This window comes from Anastrepha obliqua, chromosome 4 (genome assembly GCF_027943255.1).
Source record: "Anastrepha obliqua isolate idAnaObli1 chromosome 4, idAnaObli1_1.0, whole genome shotgun sequence".
NCBI lineage: Eukaryota > Metazoa > Arthropoda > Insecta > Diptera > Tephritidae > Anastrepha > Anastrepha obliqua.
In genome coordinates this window covers 92,448,136-92,454,135 of record NC_072895.1, presented here as the reverse complement: position 1 = coordinate 92,454,135, position 6,000 = coordinate 92,448,136, and positions in this window count along the sequence as shown.

The following is a 6,000-nucleotide window of genomic DNA, read 5'->3' as shown; positions in this document are numbered from 1 at the left end:
AGAGAGGATGTTGAGGAAACTTTAGCACGCCTTCTGTGCGTTCGTCCGGCATTATCAAAAACGCGACTAAAATGCCTGGGAGCCCCACTGTTTGAGGGTCTGGAGGACGTCTCAAAAGCGGATCTCCCAGCGCTGCTTAGATTCGCCAAAAGCGCTGACATCCTACATGATTTCGACTTTCGGTATTCATAGAGGTCGGTCTCCATCTGGTATCGCTAGGGACCAAAAGGTCTATGCGTGGCTTATTGCCAACCGGGCTAACCTAATCTAACCTAACCTTTTAAGAGTAAACTCTTCATTTGAGGAGAATTTTTGGAAAAACAAAAATTGAAAATCAAAATTTTAAAATCAAAGTTAAAATTAAAAAAAAAATTAAAATAAAATTTTAAAACTAAAAAATTTTGAAATTAATATTAAAAAAAAATTATAAAGAAACGATTTTTGAAAGAATTTTAAAGTCTTAAAATTAAAATTAAAAAAAAATTTAAAATTAAAATTTTAAAATTAAAAAATTTTGAAATTTTGAAATTAATATCAAAGAAAAATTAAAAAAAACGGTTTTTGAAAGAATTTTTAAAACAAACAGTGCAACTCACGTAAATCTAAAAATTTTTCACAATTTTTTGGCGGAAGTTTGAAAAAGATATAAACACCACAACTTCTTTCGGCGGCACACCCTAATATTCACTACCCATACGTACATGCATGTATATGCACACTACACGCACACAGCCGTAAAGATAACAATAAAAGCCGCCGTTAAAGACCGCTTTGGAAAAAATGTGGCTTTTAAAACATTTTGTCGAATTCGTGTGTTAATTTATTTTTGCAATGGCATTGGGTGCTACGCCACGCATAAGCGGGTATGTAGTAGTATGTATGCGTGTATGTGTGTATGTGTTTGACAACAATTGAAGTAACAAAACTCAACCACAGAAATAACAAAAGACATTTTTCGATAAATTTACGCATATAAACATTTCATGGCCATGTACGGCAGCACTGCAGGCTTTGTCAAAAAAAAACTGTTTCGAGTGAGACAAAATTAAATTTTCCTAGCGCTGAAAGTCAAATAAATTTAAGCGCTTCAAAAAAATGTGAAGATTTAAAATCGATTTGTGGTCTAGACATCTAATCTACACATCTCTTCCTCATTACTTCAGCTGCGACAGAAGGGAACAACATACGTTTCAAATTTATTCTCACTAGGCAGTGTCCGGTGATAATACCAACCACTAATGGAAGGCTGATGTATGTAGATTGATGAAGCACCTAGTTCTGTCCTCATTCCGATCGACCTTAGCCAGAGCTTGCTTAAGGATAAAAGGATGTCTACGTGCCGGGTAATTTCCAAGGATGACTCTGTGTCCAGGAGCCCAGACATCACACGTGGTGCACTACCTAGCCAGTTCATTTAGAATAGTTTACATTCGATTGCCATTTTAGATGAATTACCGCGACGCTCCTGAGTCAAATTGACATCTTTTTCCAAGGAGTTACGCAATTTAGCAATCCGATCAATTTAAAATCGATTGGTGAAACCGAACATCAGATATGCAAAAGAAGATGAGAGAGAGGAACTCTGTAGTTTCTGAAGGCTTAGATCTACCAAGAAAAAACACCATAACTGCAGAATCCTTTATGTATTACGGCAGTTCGTATCGTCATTGCAGTAAAGAGAAGGCCTCCGTCGCTTTTAATCAACAAAAAGTGGACTTCAGGATAATTAACGTCAAAAGCCATCTTTACTGTTTCCCATATAATAATACGAGGGCGGTTCAATAACTACAACGGTTTGATGACAGAGGGCGCTCCTGAGGAAAGTTGGTGTTAGCATCGTGTTCTGTCATCTATCAAACCACAGCAAATCAAATTTCAGACTGATAAGTTAGTTTGGATTTGGCAGCTATTCGAGTAAGTCGCGTTTCGAGATTTTCGCTACGATGGAAAGGAAACAGCATCGTTCGGTAATTCGTTTTGTGTTTTTGGATGGGAAGAAATGCGAAGAGATAAAAGCAAAGTTGTATCTGTCTATGGGGACGCTTCGCCATCTATGACCACAGTTAGATTTTGGTTCAACAAATTTAAACGTGGGCCAGCATCTGTTTTTGATGAGAAGCGACCAGGACGCCCCGCAGATGTGGCTAACGAGAAAATCATTCAAAAAGTCCACGAAATGATTCTCGCTGATCGACGAACGACTGTGCGCGAAGTAACAAAGGCCATAGGGGTGTCGGCCGGAATGGCAATTAATATTTTACATGATAAGTTGGCGATGAAAAGTTTCTCGGTCCGATGGGTGCGCCGATTGCTCACCAGCAACAAGCAGTGGATGTGGCTGTAAATTTCGGAATTTTTGCAACGAGTCGTCACCGTTGATGAAACCTGAATTCATCATTACACACCAGAAACTAAGCAACAATCAAAACAATGGATTTCTCCTGGTGAATCTGTTCCAAAAATGGCGAAAACAGTCCCATCAACCGGAAAGGTTATGACGACGATTTTTTGGGATGCGAACGCCGTCATCCTCATGGATATTTTAGAAAAAGAAGAACCATCACTGGACAATACTACAGTGAGTTATTGCACCGCTTTCACTTTTCACAACTAAAAGAGACACAGCCGCATTTGGTGACAAAGAAGGTGCTGTTTCACCAAGATAACGAACCAGCATATTCGCTCGGAGTTGTCGCCGCCAAACTGCATGGCTCCCTCCGACCGTTTCTTATTCCCTAACATGAAGAAATGGCTCGCGGGAAAAAACAGGGAAGTTATCGCCGAGAGAAATTAAAAATGGTCGGAGCATTGGGAGAAGTATATATTTCTAGAAGGGGACTATGTTCAAAAATTATTATTATTTTTTTTTTGTTTTTTTTTGAAAAACTGGTGCCTTCATTTCTAACATGAGTACTTTTTGAACGCCCTTCGTAGTTAGTCCATCTGAATGATAGGTTAGATTAGATAAAGTGGCTGTCCTTCGACGCACCTATGGCAGTTAGAGGCCCCTTGTGATAACACCGGATATATACTATCCTTTCTCTACTGGGTCCTCTCTAAACCCTTCCGTGGCCTTTAAAAAGCTGGCTATACCAGCTAGTTTAAGATTCGCTACATTCGCAATGTTATCCAGAAAAGCGTAACCGAGCAATCTCACCCGTATTCTACACAGAGTCATGTACCTGCATGGAAGGTGTTCTACTGTCTCTTCCTCTTCTACATCCTGGCAGCTTCTGCAATAGTCATTGGATGCTACCTCTAATTTACTGGTATCTTCTTCTTCTACTTCTCTTCTTAATAGGCGCGATAACCGCTTATGCGATTTTGGCCGAGTTTAACAAAGTGCGCCAGTCGTTTCTTTCTCCTGCTAACCCGCGCCAATTGCAGGCGCCACCTGATCTTTCCAACGCAGAGGAGGCCTTCCTCTTCCTCTGCTACCACCAGCTGGTACCGCATCGAATACTTTCAGAGCCGGAGCGTTTGTATCCATTCGGACGACATGACCCAGCCAACGTAGCCGCTGGATCTTTATTCGCTGCGCTATGTCTATGTCGTCGTAAAGCTCATACAGCTCATCGTTCCATCGTCTGCGATATTCGCCGTTGCCAACGTGCAAAGGTCCAAAAATCTTACGCAGAATCTTTCTCTCGAACACTCCAAGCGTCGCTTCATCGGATGTTGTCATCGTCCAAGCTTCTGCGCCATACGTTAGGACGGGTATGATGAGAGCCTTGTAGAGTGTTAGTTTTGTTCGTCGAGAGAGGACTTTACTGCTCAGTTGCCTACTTGGTCTAAAGTAGCACTTGTTGGCAAGAGAGATTCTACGTTGGATTTCAAGTTTGACATTGTTATCGATGTTAATGCTGGTTCCTAAATAAACGAAGTCTTTTACAACCTCGAAATTATAACTATCTACAGTGCCGTGGGTGCCGATACGCGAGTGCGCCGACTGTTTGTTTGAAGACAGGAGGTACTTCGTTTTGTCCTCGTTCACCACCAAACCCATTCGCTTTGCCTCTTTATCCAGCTTGGAGAAGGCAGAACTAACAGCGCGGTTGTTAAGGCCGATGATATCGATATCATCGGCATACGCCAACAATTGTACGCTCTTATAAAATATTGTGCCTGAGCGATTAAGTTCTGCGGCTCGTACGATGCTCTCCAACATCAGGTTAAAGAAGTCACACGACAGGGAATCACCCTGTCTGGAACCTCGTTTGGTATCAAATGGCTCGGAGAGGTCCTTCCCAATTCTGATGGCGCTGCTGGTGTTGAGCAACGTCATCTTGCATTTACTGGTATGTCTTCCCATAATGCAGTGCTCAGGTAGGGCACCTACTACGATTCTTAAATCCTTCTTACTTAATTTAATTTAAGTAGACTCCTAGTGCGATCCATGTACCATTCGGATCACGTTTGTCTACTGATAGCACAGGGTATGCATATGTCGACCTTGTCCAGACTAAATTGGGGCTGGGAGCCCAATCTAATTAGCTCTTCTGCCATACCTTTAATGACATCCAGAGTAGATTAATAGAAAAATACTGTTCAAGTAATTTTAATAATTCGAAACACTCTCTTACTTGACAAGTGTTTACATGATGGGAGCGATTTCAGAGCTGTCTGACTAACGGAGTAAATGAAGATTTCTCTAACTGTGACTACGCTTTAGTTAAGCGCTAAAAGGCTTTCTGCGATTGCTAAAATTTCGGCTTGGAGTACGCTGTAATGATTAGGCAGGCGACAGGATAAATTGGTGCCTATAGTTTCGAAATATACATCAGCTCCCAGTTGATCATTGGGTTTTGAGAAATCAGTATATATATGGACCCTTTTATCTTTATTTATTAAAGTATTTTCCCAGTCATCTCTGGAGTCACAAAAGTCAGTGGTGTTGGGAATATCAGGAAATACCCCAAGGCATGACTGATTGTTCCTAGTTGTTTCTCCTAAGCTTCGATGTTTACTTCAATCTTAGCACTGCTTTGGCGGCTAATTGTCTACATTATAGGTCAATTGGCAATAAATGCAGCATAACCTTTAGAGCGGAAGTTGGCACTGTTTTTGAGCGCCCCAGTAATACTGAGGCTAGCTGCCATTTGAATACTATCAAGCCTCTTGATTGACGTTTTCTTAACAAGGATTATCCACCAGACCAGAACTCCGTAAGTCATAATTGGTCTGGCAATAGCTGTATATAGCCAGTGAATTATTTTCGCAGCTAGGCCCCAATTTAAGCCTACAGCGGAGGTGTATGCTATTCAAGGATCGATGGACTTTGTTGTGGAAAGCAGATGGAGAGACAGAAAAAAACAGAGAAAGACAGACTCATGCCTGCAGTGACAGCCAACCACTTCAAAGGTACTGGCCTTAGACAGCCCTCCAACCACATCAGGGGTAGTGAAGTCCTGTAAATCCTGGCTGAACTATGTCGGTAGACATAATAGCCTGATGCTAACATGGGTCCCGGGACACGTGGGTATCGTGGGTAACAAGATCTCTGACTCTTTATCTAGGATGGGCTCTGGAGGCAATATCTTTGGCATGGAGTCCGTTCTGCAACCATAAAAGTCACGGTTAGCAAACGGGTTACTTCAACCCACAAGCAAGCTTCGTAGGCTGAGAGAGAGCACAACCTGCAGATGGACAAATTTGATGTTACCTGTAATTTCCTACCAATGGTCGCAGATCCTCCTGTAATTAAGGGACTGCAGGCAGCTGGTGGGACTGACGACGTACCACTTTCTATGGACAAAGCACATGGAAAAGGTAGGCATCTCAGACAATGCACTCCGCTCAGCATGTGGAGAGAAGGATGAGACGGCGGACCACTTCCTGAGTGTCTGCTTCGCCTTCGCACGAATCAGGCTTGAGGTCTTTGGCACTGATGGGTTAAAAAGCGACCATCTTGGCTCCTTGGCACCACAAGATCTATTCAGATTTCTTCGGAGGTCGGGTAGATTTAAAGAAAATGTAAAAGGGAACCCTAGTGCAGTACAA